The sequence below is a fragment of the Centruroides sculpturatus genome, unplaced genomic scaffold, assembly GCF_000671375.1.
Source record: "Centruroides sculpturatus isolate CEXI.00-Female unplaced genomic scaffold, Cexi_2.0 scaffold614, whole genome shotgun sequence".
Lineage (NCBI taxonomy): Eukaryota > Metazoa > Arthropoda > Arachnida > Scorpiones > Buthidae > Centruroides > Centruroides sculpturatus.
In genome coordinates, this window is record NW_019385015.1 from 301,632 (window position 1) to 319,841 (window position 18,210).

The following is an 18,210-nucleotide window of genomic DNA, read 5'->3' on the forward strand; positions in this document are numbered from 1 at the left end:
TTTCTTTAGGGAACTGCTTTAAGCTTAAATCAACATCAATCGGTGAAGTTGACCAAGGTGAAATACTATTAACCTCAACATGTGAGATGTTGCTTGTGTCTAGGTCAATCGTGCTGCTTACATTCTCCATTCTTATGTCGAATGTAGGGACACAACTCGTCCGAGCAACAAATAATCTTTTCAACTGAGTATCTGGACAATCAGCTGTAAGTTTTTTCTGAGATTTTGTTTAATGTAATAAAAAAGAGACAACTGTTCTCTCCTGAGTGATAGTGGAGGCTCATAAGCATCCACATACAAACTTTGAACAGGGGAAGTTCGAAATGCACCGGAGCACAAACGCAAAGCTTGATGGAGAATTGGATCCAGCATCCGAACAGTAGATTCTCGCGCAGAGCCATAAACAATGCAACCGTAGTCCAGCTTAGAGCGGACAAGGGCCCTATAAATCCTGAGCATCGAAACTTTGTCTGCTCCCCAGAATGAGCAGCATAGTACCTTAAAAGGTTTAAAGATTTTAAACATCTACTCTTCAGGTTGCGCAAGTGTGGCAAAAATGTCAGTTTTTGGTCAAAATGAACACCCAAAAACTTAGCCTCATTCACCATTGGAATTTTATCCCCGTTTAGGTAAATTTCCAAATCCAGGTGAATACCATGCCTTCGGCAAAAGTGGATGCATGAGGTCTTCTCTGTATTAAAAGTAAAACCATTGGTCTTGGACCAGTTGTCTATGCGATTTAGGGAGGTTTGCAGTTGTCTCTCAATGAAACTCATATTACTAGACTGGCAGGAGATCTGAAAATCATCCACATACAAAGAGTGTTTTACACTAGGAGGAAGACAGTTAGCTATGCTGTTGATTTTGATTAGGAACAGAGTCACACTCAAAATAGAGCCTTGAGGGACACCTTCTTCTTGCGTGAAAGGTCTAGATAAAGTGTTGCCCATCCTGACTTGGAATCTTCGATTCTGCAGGAAGTTTTTTATAAAAGCTGGCAAATTACCCCGCAATCCGAATTCATGTAGATCACGAAGTATTCCATATCGCCAAGCAGCGATCATAGGCCTTCTCTATATCAAAAAACACAGACACTAGGTGTTGTCGTCTAACAAACGCTTCGCGTATACTTGTTTCATGGTTTACTAAATTGTCCGTGGTACTTCTGTTCCTACGAAATCCACTCTGCTGTGGTGAAAAGTAGTTCTTTTCCTCTAGGAGGAACATCAGGCGTCTGTTTACCATCCTCTCTAGGAGTTTACAAAGACAACTTCTCAGAGAGATTGGTCTGTAATTAGAGGGATTCTTGCAATCTTTGCCTGGCTTGGGAATGGGAATAATGATAGATAGCCTCCAAGAGTCGGGGAAAGTTTGTTCTATCCACATTCTGTTAAACAGATTCAGAAGATTAGAAAGGGACTTATTTGACAGATTTTTAATCATGCTATAGTGGATTTTATCCGGGCCTACAGCAGTATTCCCCGAGCGAGAAATCGCTGTATGTAGTTCTGTGCTGGTAAATGGCACATTATATTCCTCATTAAATGAAGAATGAAAATTTAAATTTTGTTTTTCTCTTTGTGCTTTATAAGCTTGAAAATTCCTTGGATACATAATATTGCTGGATGAAGCAGAAAATGTTTCACCCAGTAAATCAGCAATACCCTGTATATCGCTGATTATTGTGCCATTATTTTCCAGCATGGACAGAGAGTGACAAGCATATTTCCCATTAATTTTATGGATTTTATCCCAGACTGCTTTTGAGCTAGTGGAAGATGTTATGCTAGAAACATACTTCCTCCAAGAATCCCTTTGGCTTTGCCTTCTAATTCTTCTGGCATTTGCCTTTGCGTTTTTAAAAGCTATCAAATTTTCAGCAGTGGGGTATCTTCTAAAAATTCCCCATGCTTTCTTTTGGGCTTTAAATGCTGCCTCGCAATTTTGGTTCCACCATGGTTTCAGATTCTTTGGGTATCTTGTTGATGTCTTTCCCATTGTTTTCTCAGCTGCCTGAATAATACACAAAGTGACAACTTCAACTGCATCTTTGATATCAGCACTATTGACCATTTCCTTAGTGATGTTAGCCAAAGAGGAAAATGCAGGCCAATCTGCCGTTTCCAGTTTCCAGCGTGGTGGACGGGCTGTTTCACAGCTTTCTCTACCTCAATACTTTAGAAATATTGGGAAGTGGTCACTAGAGAGTGGATTACATCCAACTTCCCATGTAAATGCTGAAAACAGATTCAGAGTTGCTAATGACAGATCAATGGCAGTGAACGTTCTTGTTGGGGCATGGAAGTATGTCACTTCTCCCGTATTAAATAAATATAGTAGCTGATTGCCAATGAATCTTTCAATGGCTCTGCCTCGTCGGTTGATGTCCGGACTGCCCCACATTGGATTGTGGCCATTGAAATCGCCCAGTAACAGAATGGAGTTGACAGCTGTTCAACTAATGAGTCCAGTTAATCTTCGTTGACTCTGACATCTGGTGGCAAGTATATAGATCAAACTGTGACAGTCACTCCAACAGAAATTCTGACTGCCACAGCTTGCAAAACAGTGGTTATTTGTACCAGCAAGAATGGGATGTGATTTGAAACTACAATAGCCACACCGCCACTGGCACGGTTGTGGCTATCATCATCCTTGCGGTAGAGATTGAATCCTTTTAAAGTAATTCTCTCTCCAGCTTTCAGATGGGTTTCCTGGAGTGCCACGCAGAGAGATGATGTGGATGATGTCAAGTGTTTAATGTCAGAGTTGTTGCGAAAACGACGACAGTTCCATTGAATTATTTTATAATCCATTATGTGTTTGAGGCAGCATTCTTTGTGAAGGTATCCCTCTTCAGTTTTAAAACTGATTTGCCTTTTGGAGGTGAAGTTGGTGGTGTCACCTCCTTATTAGTCTCCTCGTCAGAGAAGTCGGAGAACTCACTCATAGACTGAGCCTCCGATCTCTTGGATTTGGAGATGGCTGCTTTTAATTTTTGTTTGTTGAGCGGGTTCTTAGCAGCCTTCTTGGAACCCACGTTTCTTGTCATTACCCCTGTTTTTGGTAGGGTTTCTTAATCTCCTTTTCTGATGTTTGGGTAGTTGGGAGAATTAAACATTTCGCATGGCGGGTAAGAAATTCACTAGGAGAGACAGAAATATCTGAACCCCACATGTCTTTGTGGATTTCAAAACAGCAGCAAATGTTTTCTGTCTCAAAGGTGCAGTTGAAGTGACCATACAACAAGCCTCTGGGTAGGGTATGTTGTTGACTGTTTTCACCCATTGTATCTCCTTTTCTCTTTGCCATGCAGGGCATTTTCGGGAGTAAGAAGGATGGGCATCTTTGCAGTTAACACAGCATGGGGTACTGGTACACTCAGTACTCTCATGACCTTCAGTCCCACACTGTGCACATACGCTCTTGCCATGGCAGGATGTCTGTGAATGTCCAAACCGCTGGCATTTGAAACAACGCAGCGGATTTGGAACGTACGGACAGACAGGGCAGCGCAGATAACCTGCTGTAATAAAAGATGGCAATGTCGGCTTGTTAAAGGTGAGAATTAAATGTTTGGTTAGTATTAATTTGCCATCCCGACAAATGGAGATACGTCGAACAGCAGTGACACCCTAGTCTGAAAGGTTCATCTGAATATCTGATTCATCTTCAGACATCTGATCAAACTCAGATATCACACCACGTGATGAGTTCAAACTTCCATGTGGTGTGACTGTGACTTCAATGTCTCCCAATTTCTTTGCAGCTAGAAGTTTTGCCGACTGTTGAGGTGAGGCAGTTTCTACAAGTTGGTCTCCTGACCTCAATTTTTGCATTTTTTTCAGGTGCCCGATTGTTGATTCAAATAACTTCTGAATCAAAAAAGGGGAACATTTTGACAAAGGTTTTTCCCCAGTAGCATGCACTATTAAGTAGGATGGCTGACTGGCAGTATTTTCATTGATGTTTTCTGGTTTGTCTGTATTTTTTGGAGATTTATGATCCATGATTAAATAATAATATTTCAGCTCCTAGTGACCCCACCCACCATGGGGCCCAACAAGGAGATGCTGTCACATGTGAGACTACTATAGACAGTCACACCAGGGTTTCCCAGGAGCTATACCCTCACAATGCAGTCAAGAAGAGCACATCTTGTCTGATATGTCCACCCAGTCTGCATCAATCGGTTGACTCCAAGCTGAGGTCAAGAATGACTCAGTGACCAGCCGATTGACTCAAATGGAGCCTGATTTGAGCCTCCCATTTATCCTAAGCAGAGGCCAAAGCAGTGTGCTAAGGATGTTATGTTGCCCCCTCAACTAACAGGCTCCCCTTTCCGGCATACAGGATATCATGCACGACAAACACACGAGCGGGCATTCAGATCCCAGAGATGTTAAAGAAAAATTACTAAACCATCTCTGTGAGGTGCCCTCACCATAGACAGAAACCCACACCGAGGGGCTTATTTTCAGATTTTCTTTGGTAACAAAGGAAATTGAGAAGCCCTACTCAGTGGTAAATTTAGCATTTGAGAGATTCCAGGCACAGTTCAATTTTGAGGCCCATCTCCAAATATTTTCATTAACTCTACATCCTACAGTGTTCATTGTATGTAAATGTTTTTTTACTCTGAAAATTAACCATGTCTCACTTTTTTGAACTGCCAGTATAGTGCCTACCAATGTTATTTCCCTAATATAAAACTATAACTGCCTGGCTTTATTCAAAAGGTAACTGATGTTCAGATTTTATTAATTATGAAAATTGAAACTTATTGGTACAAGATTTATTAAGTTCCAATAGGTGTATGTTAAAACAAAGAAAATCTAGTAATCCATGGATATAAAAAATAATTTATTTTTAAATTTACTACTGATTACCACCCACAAAACATGTTATAGCTGGCATTATTGATTTCTGAATTTAATTCAGGGAATACTACTTAATTATTAATTACTTTANTATGTTGCCCCTCAACTACCAGGATCCCCCTTTCCGGCATACGGGACACCACGCACGGCAAACACGTGGGTGGGCGTTCAGATCCCAGAGATGGTAAAGAAGAATTACTAAACCATCTCTGGGAGGTCCCCTCACCACGGACAGGAACCCACATCGAGGGGTGGTTTCATAAGAGGAACAACTGGTGTGACCCACATTGGATCTTCAATAGGTTCGAAGACTGCTTCTCTCAATAGAGCATCAATTGATGCTTCAATGTTTGCACAGAGAGCGAGTGGAACTGGACGTGCTTTCATTTGAGTTGATGGGTATGTCGAGCCCACAGGTATGGGAGCCCTGTTTCCCATCGAATACTTGTGGGAAATCCTCAATGACTTTTGTGATATTATCACAAGAAACAGAATTGACACTACACAATAAATTAGAACGAAAATCGGTTGCAATAAGTAGTTCAACTTGAGGTGCATGTCCATTGTATGAGACTGGAACGGTACGCTGCCCTCTACGGTTAATTAATTCATTTACACTAAATAGCATGGAGAACGAAGGGAACTGGCTGTAATTTGGGCAGCATGGTAGGCCACAGACTTATGAACTTGTCCTCACTGATGATTGTATAGTCGGAACCAGAGTCTACTTCTAACCGACATGGACGACCATCGAGTTGAACAGTATCTTACACTTCAGGGATGGTGTAGTTGAGCCAAGGTTGTTAACAGTGTATAATAATGCAACACCAGCATCACTTGTGAAGGCAAATGTCCTTAGTGGTCGATTTTTTTCTTTCGTATGGTAGCGATATCGATGATTCAGGTGCCTTTTTAGCCCTACAGACTCGCTCTATATATCCAGTTTTCTTGCAGTAGTGACCTTTGGAGTTTAAATGTGCACATTTATTTCTCGAGTGTGCACTACTGCAACCACTACAAGGTTTTAGTTGAGAGCTTGATTTTGAGAAATATTTGGCACCTTGTTTCTGTTTCTAACTTGCATTTATGGCAACGAGGGTAGGAGAAGATCCAACAGTAGCGTGCCAGCGCAAATTTCTCTGCTCTTGACGGCGGCAGCCTCTGCTGCAAGAGCAAATTTGACAGTCATAGAATTTTAGGTCTGAGTCAGCTAATAATCTACTCTGTAAAGCTTCATCCCGAATTCCTCAAACAAATTGGTCACGAAGACATGCAACTGTTCTAATTTTTCAGAACACATCATTAGAAGAGTTTTAAAAAGAACTAGAAAAAAGCAAGCTAGCAAACGTATTAACTTTCCTTAAAAATGTCGAAAAAAAGACCAGGAATGCCAAGTTTATTTGTGCTTGCAAAAACAGAAACTTAATAAAGAAATAAGACCAATAGTAGTAAAATGTAGAGGACCGACATATATTATTACTTAACAAACGATTGCACAAATACATTACCAGCAATCTTGAGAACAATATATTGGTTGTACAGGATCCAGCAACAGTGGTGAAAGAATTACAAGACCTCTTGTTAGTGGATGAGGAAATAGGGATAGTAATGGACTATGAGGACCTGTACCCTTCAATAAAAGTAAAATTTATGCTCCTACAGATTCAGTGTTAGTTAATTAAACTGATGACGTGATGAAATTAACAAGATTGGTATACAGTACTACGAATAATTCTTTAGCTTTAATAACCAGATATATAGGCAAGAGACGAGTCCTCATGGAAAGCCCCATATCGTGTATACATCAAGCCAACACATTGCATGTTTAAAATTAACTTTTACAAAATTTTGTATTCAATTGTATTCAATTGTTCATTTTGTATGTTATATTTAAAATTGTATGTTTTATAAAATTTTGTATTCAATTGTTCATTTTGTATGTTATATTTAAAATTGTATGTTTTACAAAATTTTGTATTCAATTGTTCATTTTGTATGTTATATTTAAAATATTTAAAATTGTATGTTTATATTTAAAATTTAAAATGTTATATGTAAAATTCTTCAAAGTAGTAATTAAAGTTTTCAAACCAAATGAATTTTGTAAAGTACTTTGTTAAATAATGTAAAGACATTTATTTATCTTTACATTAAGACAAATTTTAACTCGTTTCAACCATCAATGAAGCCAAACCTCAAATTAAACCCAAAAAAGTGCAAATTCCTGGTTGACAGGGTTTGTTACTTAGGTCACCTAAATAAACAGCCCTACTAAAACCCGATACATTGTCCCTATCAATCTCTGTTGGATCTGTGATCGCATAATTAGCCAAAGCTGTGACTGGTTGTTCAAATCTTATATTTCTTTCATGCTCTTTCAATCTTTCATTTAACGATCTCTTTATGGCTCCTATATAATATAGCTCCTTTTTCAGCCTCTTATCATGCAACGGTATTCTGTACACACCTGGAACCAGCCTCCTGTCTATAATTTCAATTGACAGGTTTCCTACATACTATCCTTTTTGCAAATGCCATTCTGTTAGAAAGACATCCCTTTCAGTTTGAATGATCCTTTCAATACAAGCTAGTGACATTACGGGCACTCATCCGAAGAGCCTTTTTATATTGCGACAATATAACAAGAAAATGAAGGAGCCGAACAGAATTAAATGGTCACAACACTATGATATGGAACTAACTCGATAAAAGGTCTGATTAAACGGTTTGAGGATAACAAATCTAAAACAAAGTGAGATCATAAAATTCATTTTTAACAGACGTATAACTAACATCACGAAATAAATTGCGGAACATAAAGGGACCAATATGATTGGAAAAAGATCCCAACTGTATATCGAATTTTAAGACGTGATAACAATAGATTAGAAACAGAAATGACAGGCGAGTATAGGATACCATATGAAAACATGCACTTGGGAATAGACAAGGATTACTTCGGTGTCACTACATGTAATTTGAAAGTTAGACTCAAAGAAATCAATATAACATAAGAAAGCCATCCAATAGCACGGTACTCTCCAGGAAGGCGCAGACTTAGGGTTCGGTGGTAAAATGGGAAGAGCCAATCATCATTAAATCTTACACTCCTTTACATTAGGATAGAATGCTGAAAATTTTGAATTTATACAAAAGCAGGTTGAAAGACAGGTAATTAATGCAAGAGATGCGGCATGTAAGTGCATTGTAAAAAATAAGTTTGTCGGAAGACCAAAATTACTTCATTTCTACTATATATTTTTGTATATATTCGATTTATTTATCTTACATTTATCCATTATTTATAATACTTTTTAGTTATTTTTTTTTATTGTATTCCAGTTTGGAACAATATTTAACGGTTAAAATGTTCCAAAAAAAATGGCAGGCTAAGGATGGCCTATTTGTTAGACTAGGTTGAAAACGTTTGCAAAATAAAAGCAAATCCCAGCAGCCAAAAAGGTATTTACAGAATAAATTTGAATTATTCTGCTGAGGTTGATTTAGTTCATTGGCTAAATATAAATCGTACGTATCCAATATGTAGGGGAGATGCTTCTGATACAAGACATCAACTTCATTAAATATAAAATTTGAAAATTTGGAGAAAAATCAATTAAACCATTTATTAGGCCATTGGAAAATTTAAATAGCATAAAAAGCTACTATTATTTAATTTCAAAATTTATGAAAATAAATTTACAGACATCCTTAGAAACGGTAAGGTCAACACTGATACGCTTAGGGTTCCTGGCGTTTATAAGATTACGCTAAGAGACAATAGATTCCAGAGTGATCTTGAATACATCGGCACAACCACACGATCTCTCAAAATAAGGCTGGCTGAACACAAGTATGATATCAGTAAAGGAAAATACACCACCACACTAGCCAGGTATGCCGCGGACATTGAAGTCCATCTAGACCAAGCTTCCATCATAAGATGATCTATTCATGACGAGAAAATAAAAACACTGGAAGCTCTTGAAACATTCAAGTCCGTAAAGAGCGACCGTTGCATTAATTTCAAAGAGGAAGGACAAGTATCTTATGCATTGCAATCATTATACCTAAGGGAGCAGTCGAATTAAATTATTTTGGAGAAATTTAAATTCGGTTTAATCGATTTAAAATATTACTTTAAAATTCTTAAGAGAATTAGTTGAAATGGTTGTGAAACTTGGACCTTGAAAAAAGCAGATAGGCAGGATATTGACTCTTTTCAGCTTTGATGCTAGAAGAGAGTGCTTCGCGTTCCATGGATTGCCATGGTCACAAATAAGGATGTATTGGAAAAAGTCGCATGAAATCGAAGATCTTGCTAGAAGGAAAGATTACTAGGCAAAGGCTCTCCTATTCTGGCCACGTTATGAGAGCGAATGCACTTGAGACACCAATCATGCTTGGACTGGTTGCCGCTTCAAGAAAAAGAGGTCGTCCAAGAATACGCTGGCTTGATAACATCAAAGAAGACACTGGCATGACCATGGAACAAGTGACAGACATGGTTACAAATAGGAAAACGTGGCGTTCATTCATCCATAGAGTGACCGTAACTAATAAGTGACCATTGGCATAACTAAACGGTTAAATCATCATCATGTTTCTTTATACAGATGATGTTTTGGTAAATTGACATTGTAATGAAAGTTGATCTTAAAAAAATATCAATTAAATTGTAGGTTATACCCAGCTCCATGGAGAGACAGTGAAATTTTCTGGTCCCAACTGGATCTGAGCTGCCAATCCTTTTATTTCAGGAAGATTTTCCATACTTTTTCCACCATGCACCAGTGTTACATCCTTACAAAGTAATTTACTTTAAAAAATGTGCTCTCGGCCAAAATACACAAGCCATATAATTGAATAATTAATTATGGATGATAAATTTACCTTTGATTCGAGTGGTAGCGAGGTAAATTCCAACGTTAGTGAAGACAGTAATGAAGAAATAGACTACTTTTCTAATTCCGATTCCAGCGAGTCACTTCAGTCAGATATATACTCGGCAGACAATGAACGTGAAAAAAGTTTCTCCGACATGAATGAGCCAATGGATGTAGATGTGGAAATGGAAGAAATATCTCGCTTATCAACAGAAGTTAATAGTTGTAATGAAGTAAGTGAAGGAAGTGGTGCTTCATCTATAATAACTCCAGTATAAACACATCAGAAGGCACTTCAGACCTTGTTGCTACACCACCATCTTCCTTCTCATCAGGGCTGGGTATATGTAATGTTCTGAAGGAACCAGTTTTGAATCCAGAACTGAGGACACCAGAAAATTATTTTTATGAATGGTTTGATTGAATACGTTAATCAGTTAGATTCCATTTTCATCACTTGGTCCTTTTTATCAAACCTGCTCAAAACTGACGAGAGAGGAAGCTGGGGTATTTCCCCAGTCCAGCAAAAAACTTACAGGACAAAGTAAAAATAACATTAATTTTATAAGAGTAGGAGCCACTAATCTTATAGTATACTCAAGATGGGATAATCATAGTAAGCGCAACGCCCAAACGGTTAAGAGTTGAATGTTGAAATTTTATACACAGTTAGTGTACGTTCTCATGACGTACCCTAAGAAGCTATTTTTCGAAATTCCCCCCTCCTGCGGTGGAGAGGGAGGATTAGGGTTTATTCCGAAAAACTCGGCTTCTACTGTACTATTTTAGATGTCATTTTTGCATTTACGCTGGATATCGAACACATTTTTAGATCCTTCCAAAAATTGTCAACAATATTTAGTATTCCACCGTATATAAAGTTGACACGGGGAGCTCATGCGCATAAGTTCGCTTTCTTCGAACTCTTCGTCTTAATGTTCGATTTTATGTTCGAATATATATTTAGAAATAATTCTGGAAGATCCCGCTTAACTTTAGAATTTAATAAAAATGAATTTACCTTTGATTCGAGTGGTAGCGAGGTAAATTCCAACGTTAGTGAAGAAATAGACTACTTTTCTAATTCCGATTCCAGCGAGTGACTTCAGTCAGATATATAAGGTCTGTTCAAAAAGTATCGGACCTTTGGTCGGCAAAAATAAATTTATTGACTTTGAGGTACNGTTTTCTTTTGTTGTAAGTAAACTTTACAATGTTCAATGTTAACTCAGGATATTCTTCAATATTTTAATTCTTGAAGTTAGACTATTTACAAAAATATACTAATATTTTTGAGTCTATCATTAAATCCTTTTACACAAACCACAGAAAACACAGATTAATATGTTTTTGCAAATAGTCTAACTTCAAGAATTAAAATATTGAAGAATATCCTGAGTTAACATTGAACATTGTGAACTTATGCAAATGAAGATGATGGACTCTTACCACTAGAGGGATGAACCAGTTATAAAATTTGGAAAAGGACTTGATGGTTGGTGAGAAGATTCTTAAGTTTTTAATGTAAAAAACGTCAGATCCTACAATAAAAGGCTAGCGTTTGATCATTTTTAAACATGTGAATTTTTACCTTTTATTATTTGTCTTTTAAAGAAGTTTTATCTTCTAACCAATATAACTTTGTTTCCTGTGGTTTGTGTAAAAGGATTTAATGATAGACTCGAAAATATTAATATGTTTTTGTAAATAGTCTAACTTCAAGAATTAAAATAGTAAGTAAACTTGTGCATATGTTATAAACAGAAAAATCAACAAAGTAATTTACTGTATCAACTAATATTGTAAAACATTTGCTGGCTAAAATAAATCTAAAACATGCATAAAAACTTCATAGTTTTAAGCTCATCTAAAAATGGCTTCTCAATTTAGGATATTGTGAAGAAGCTTATGAAGAAAGAAATAAGCATATCCAAGTGAACTGTAGGTAAATATTATGAACAGAATTGGAAATATGGAAAAAAAACAAATGTGTTGGCCTTTCCTCTCAAAAAATTGCCCAAAAAACCAATTAAAGATCTGTAAGAAACAAAGAAGTGTTTCAGAATATCAATGTTTAATTAGAAAAAAGAATCCCCAGGCCAAAATCAAGCTTAACATGTCATAGTATACTGTATGGAATGCAATTCACTAAGACTTGGAAAAGCAATTGCAGGAAAAAAAAAATTTCATGTTCTCAAAGAGCTGCAAATTTAAAATCAAAGAATTGCTGCAAGCTTACAAAAGCCATCTGGCAGGGAAAAAGGTGAATTTGCAGTGACTCTGGATGAAAAAAATTTATTTACAGGAATGTAATGAAACATGGAAAATTTATTATGCAAAACAAGAAACCCCAAATTTCTGTTACCAGAAAAGTGAACATTTCTGTGACAAATTCATTTTCATTACCATATCAGCAGGCCAAGGCACATGACAATTAATAAAAGCTCTGTCCAATGTTAAGATTAATTTTGAATATTACATAGAAAAAGATTTACAACCATTTCTGAAGAACAATGCACTCTCATAACCAGATATAAATCATTGTTTGTCCCTCTAGCCCTTTCCCAAAAAAATTATAATTGGTATTTTTCTTTTTTCACTCCAGCACTAGGCCCATTAGCTAAGTTTAAGTGTAAAAATAAGTAACAGTAGCCTAAGTTTACACAATGAAAATAAAAGCATATATATATACTGCACATGAGCATTACTAAGCTGAGGAAATCTTATTCTCAATAGCTACAGATCTGGCACCATGCCATAATGCTATATCCTGGGAGACAGAATAATATATTTGCCCACCATAATGCNATAAGGTTCGATACTTTTTGAACAGACCTTGTATACTCAGCAGACAATGAAAGTGAAAGAAGTTTCTACGAAATGGATAAACCAATGGATGTAGATGTGGAATTGGAAAAAATATCTCGCTTATCAACAGAAGTTAATAGTAGTAGCGATGCAAGTGAAGGAGGTGGTGCTTCATCTATAATAACTCCAGTATAAACCACATCAGAAGGCACTCATTTCAGCATAATGAAATTCTTATTACACGGACATTAGTTGAAAGACCAAATACTACAGTTTCTCCCTGTGCTAAATATAACAGCCGAATATGTTCAACTAGTAGCCCGGGACGCCCCTTAATGGGCGTTCTTTACAAATTCCTATGAGGCACGCTTCCTTTGACTTTTTTGTCCTTTCAATATGCTTTACAGCTCTGTTAAAGTCCCAAACGTGTCATACGGATCTATATTTCTATCTATTAAACATTCTATAAAACTTTAAAATAGTTTAATTTGTTTATTTACCTTTGCTTGTAAACCTCGATTTTAAATGTATCGCCATTTTTTCAACAAATTTCCCGTGAGTCAATGGGCGACGTTCATTGACTTGTGAGTCACGGGATGTTGTAAACGTGAGGCGCAAGGTTAATCAAGGCATATAATAAATATTTATACCATTCCGTGGTATAACTAATAATTTCATATCAATAATAAATTCCTATTAAAATAAAAATAATTTATTGTTAATTTAAAATCATCGCTAGGGCGCCTCTAGTGCCCGTTTTTGGCAACACGGACGGGCGGGCACAGTCAAGCAGTAATCTATTTTCGGTATTTGGACTGAAAAAGACTTCTACTCCAGTTCCAGAATTTATTAGAGAGGTTGAGGCGCACGTTTTAAACGTGTAAACGTGTACGTGTGACGTTCGGCGCCGCTTTCCCGTAAGCCTAAAAGTTTGACANCAATCTACCAAGGAGTTCCTCCCAGGAGAACTTCTAGAAAACTTGCCACTATTTAGGTGTTAGATATGTGAAGAAAATCCTGAAAATGCTATGTTGATCAGACATAAACTGGCAGTGTTCAGTGGTTTTATCAACTTTGTCATTGATGGGTGATGGTTTTATTACTTATTCATTTTTAATAAATGTTGCAAATTAACTCAACAAGATAAATAATAAATTCAGGCTTCATTGTTTATATATGTATTTATAACAAGATGATATTGCTTAGCTTTGTCATGAGCAGAAACAAAAAGTTAAAATGTTTTCATGTTTATTTCAGGTTAAAGAGTTAGTCCAACTGAAAGCATAATATCTGGAAGTTATGTATTTTCAGTTTGTCTTCTGGTTCAGTTAAATTTTCAGGTAATATGGGCATATTCTGAAAATGATGCTCCCATAACCAGATATAAATAATTGGGAAAGGGATAGAGGGGCATACAAAAAAATTCATAATTGGTATTTTTCTTTTTTCACTCCAGCATTAGGCCCATTAGCTAAGTTTAAGTGTAAAAATAAGTAACAGTAGCCTAAGTTTACACAATGAAAATAAAAGCATATATATATACTGCACATGAGCATTACTAAGCTGAGGAAATCTTATTCTCAATAGCTACAGATCTGGCACCATGCCATAATGCTATATCCTGGGAGACAGAATAATATATTTGCCCACCATAATGCAGCATTGTCACACACTTTCAAAAAGATACAAAAGCTTATTCGAAGAGTAGAACTGGAATCAATTCTGACATTCCTGTAAAGAGATTAAATTAAAACACATCATCCACAGATTTATTAGGATAAAACAAAAGAGGATAACAACAATTGATAAAATCTGGAAAATCCTACACACGTGGAATGATATAACCATTGCAGAAGCATGCAAAGTATTTGAATCATGGAAAAGAAGACTTAGAGTTGTTTACCAAATGAAAAAACAAATTGAACAGATTAAGACAATTTATATGAAAAAACTGACTGTATAAATATATTATTATTTTCTAAATAAAACTAGAGTAACATTCTATCAGCTTTAAAGTTATAAATCTATAATTATTAAAAATCTAAATAACTNCTATGGTGCCTCTAGTGCCCGTTTTTGGCATACCGTTATGCGGACAGACACGGCGTATAATGGGTTATATAGATAGATATGCTTTGAGATATACACAAATTCTGGTCGTCATGCAGCCGTTTCTTTAAAATGTGGTTATTTGTACGGTCGCAGTTGCATAGAAAAATAGTTGAAAAATCGAGGATCAAAATGCTCGTTCTGTAACGCTCCGGCTAGATATGCAGACGTTAGAAAAATATTTGCAGAAAGCTTATTAGTTTTAGATACTGCAGGAAGAGATTCTGCTTTTCAAATGTTAGCAAAAGAAAAAGAACTAAGAAAAGCTGAGCCGAAAATTGTACAAATGAAAGTAAAACACGACACGCTACGACGAAAATATAAGCGAGTTGAAAAAGAATTAAAAAGAACAAAAGCGATACATTCAATCAACACAAAATACTAACAAAAGACATAAATGAGACACTCTTACGTCACAACGTCCTTCAATGATTTCACTCGTGTTAGAGAAAACATTTGATTTGTGTAAAGATTGGTGGCTGTAGATTTTTTTTACATATTCTTATATACTGAACACGCTGATTATTTCACAGCCAAGCAGTGATCTATTTTCGGTATTTGGACTGAAAAAAATTTCTACCTCAGCTCCAGAATTTCTTAACGTTCATAGAAAACCTATTAAAGATATTGCTTTCCGCCAAAGTGATAGTTTCGTCTTAACTTTATTGTTCGATCTGTTGAAGCCGTTAACAGATATTTTAAACAACAGCATTGTTCAAATTCTTTTGTCAGGGTTGTTATACATTTTTGGAAAGCATTTTTCTTACTAATCAAGAATATATCAAGTTTGTTAAGATTGGATGATTTTCACGATTTTACACGTTTTTGAAAACCCCGATTTTTCCGGCTTTATTATCCGGACCATTTTAACCAATCAACCGGAATTTATCCGGGTTACTTTATCGCGCTAACAACGTGAGTACATTTTTAAAATTTCGAGGTTTTAGGCCCAGTAGTTAAGGAGTTATCTCTAACTTCCGGTTATTTTTCGGTGGGTTATAACTCGCTTCCGACTTGTTATTTCCGAAAAGTTTTTGGGCGTCTCTTAGAAGATACCAAACGTAAATTTTTCCAAAAATTTCATGCTAATATCTCCAATAGTTTTTAAATTATCGCTGTTCTACAAAATTTTGAAATTTCAACATTACTGTTCCATTGCCGATAGTCATAGCAACGCTCAATACAGGAAACTTTTAGAACTTTTCCCGGAAGTTACATTTTCTCCGTTCATTTTTTTAATTTTAAAACCTATTATTTTGATTGGTATGGAACCTGAGGTCAAAACATTTCACGACACTGCCTATGGCATTATCGATGAGATTAAACAATATTCCAAGCATAACCCGAATGTCAAATTAGGAGTGGAATGTCACTTAACGTATGTACTGACACAATTCATCAGAGTAGTAGAACTGGCGGAAAGTACTTTTAAGAAAAATAATCTATATGATTATATTGAACAGACACTCTCAGGATTAGCTACTAAAGATGATTTAAAGTTGACACGGGGAGCTCAATGCGCATAAGTTCGCTTTATTCGAACTCTTCGTCTTAATGTTCGATTTTATGTTCAAATTTATATTCATAAATAATTGTGGAAGATCCCGCTTATTTTTCGAATTTAATAAAAATGAAGAACCCAGCAAGAGTTAGGAAAACCTTTATTATTCATCACTTAGTGGTACTACGCACCGGTTAGTGGTTGCAGTGAGTCTTATTTATCGTTATGGTAAGCAGATATCTAAAAATTTTCTTAGTCTCGGAAGAGGGGGGACCTAATTCTTGCTCTCGGTGAAAACGGGTAAGATCGGCTATAATCTAATAATCTTAATCTTTGCCATCGTTAGTTTTTGTCCGAGCAACGCCGGAATCATCCGCTAGTAGAAAATAAAATCTTTCAGATTGCTTTTTATTAAGAAAAAAACATTTTATGTATTTTATTCAAAGAAAAAGTGGCTAAAATGGTCGCAATATACCAGGCTCCATACAAGCTCTCGATGGCACTGGGCCCGCTTGAAAAATAGTTATTGACGCTACAGCTTTGCTTTCTAGTACAGTTTAACTACACGATGAGGATTACAGTTTTTACCAAGAATCTTGTAAAACTTATAGAATATATCTTTTAAAAATTAACGAAAATCCAAAATATACATTATTCTATAATTTTTTAAAAAATATTTAGTATAAAAACTACAAAATTAAATTATTTATCTAACCTAGTAAATAAAAGAACTTAAAACATTATTTAAAAAACTTAAGAATAAAATCCCTGCAATAAACAAAGCTTTAATTATAAATACACCACACTAACCTTATAATGCTTTGCAGTTATTTTCGAACGTAGCAAGCTTTTACGGTTCACCTAGGATCTTCTTCGGGTGGAGTTCTAGAAAAAATTCTTTCTGGTGTGAGTAGTGTTCCATTTAGTTTCCGATGCGAATTTATTTCTTAAAATTTTAAATTCGAGGGTTTCGATTTCTGGCGTTAGTTTACAGGCTCCCGGCACAAATATCGCTCCTTTTCTAAGTACTGTTTTAATATATTCTGGAGGGTTAATTCTATCCAAGCAGATTATCGGGGCTTGTCCAATATATTTACTCTTTGGTTTTCAAAACTTCAGATCCAACTCAGTTTTTTCTTATATCTAGATTTTAGTTTCTCCGCTAGTCTCCCTCATATAGTTATAACCCTGTTGTTAGTCTCTATTAAGCTATCAATATTATATTCTTTTTCATATAGGCGATCTTCGAATTTAATTAGATTATTAAGTTTCGAATAGCATATTCTACGTGCTAGTCTAATTGCTTTCCGCAGGCATATGAATCGTAACTTAGGTAGTAAAGATTCACATTCCATCTGATACGAAAGATAGACATCAAATATACTGGATACTCTCTACATTCAACCAGAAAATCAGCTCTAATCCTCGTTAGGGCTAGGACAAGTTTCCTATAAATTTTAGCCGGTTTGGCCATTGCAATAAAATCCATCCGATAAACAAAGCGTTAATTATAATTACACTGCACTAACCTTATAATGCATTGCAGCTATTTTCGAGCGTAATACAAACGTTCTCGGTCCTCCCTAGGACCTCCTTCAAGTGGATTCTAGAAAAAATTCTTTCTCGCGTGATTAGTGTTCCATTTAGTTTCCTATGCGTTCTAATTTCGAATGCTTCTATTTTCGAATTCACTTTTTAAAATTTCTAAAAATGTGCGCCTGTGTCGACCGTTATAACGACGGGTTGTACATAATGCATTATAAAGTTAGTGCGATGTATTTAAAACTTAACCAAAAAATTTTTATATGTAGTCTTATTAACGGTTTAATTGTAATTAATCATCAAAAATTTCTTTGTGTAAAAATACCCCTTATAATAATTTATAAATTGTAACTCTTACATTTTTTAATTTTTTTTAAAATACAATTGAAGAGGTCCAAACTAGTTATTCAACCAAAATGCATATTGTAAAAAAGAACTATGATATTGAATAAAGCATCTCTCTAAATGCAATAATTATCCACAA

General features: G+C 35.8%; 1 pseudogene; it reads right to left on the minus strand.

Annotated features, from left to right (window-relative positions):
* Positions 1-3,113: 3,113 nt before the first annotated feature.
* Positions 3,114-4,424, minus strand: LOC111633455 (annotated as a pseudogene).
* Between the last annotated feature and the right edge of the window lie 13,786 nt (positions 4,425-18,210).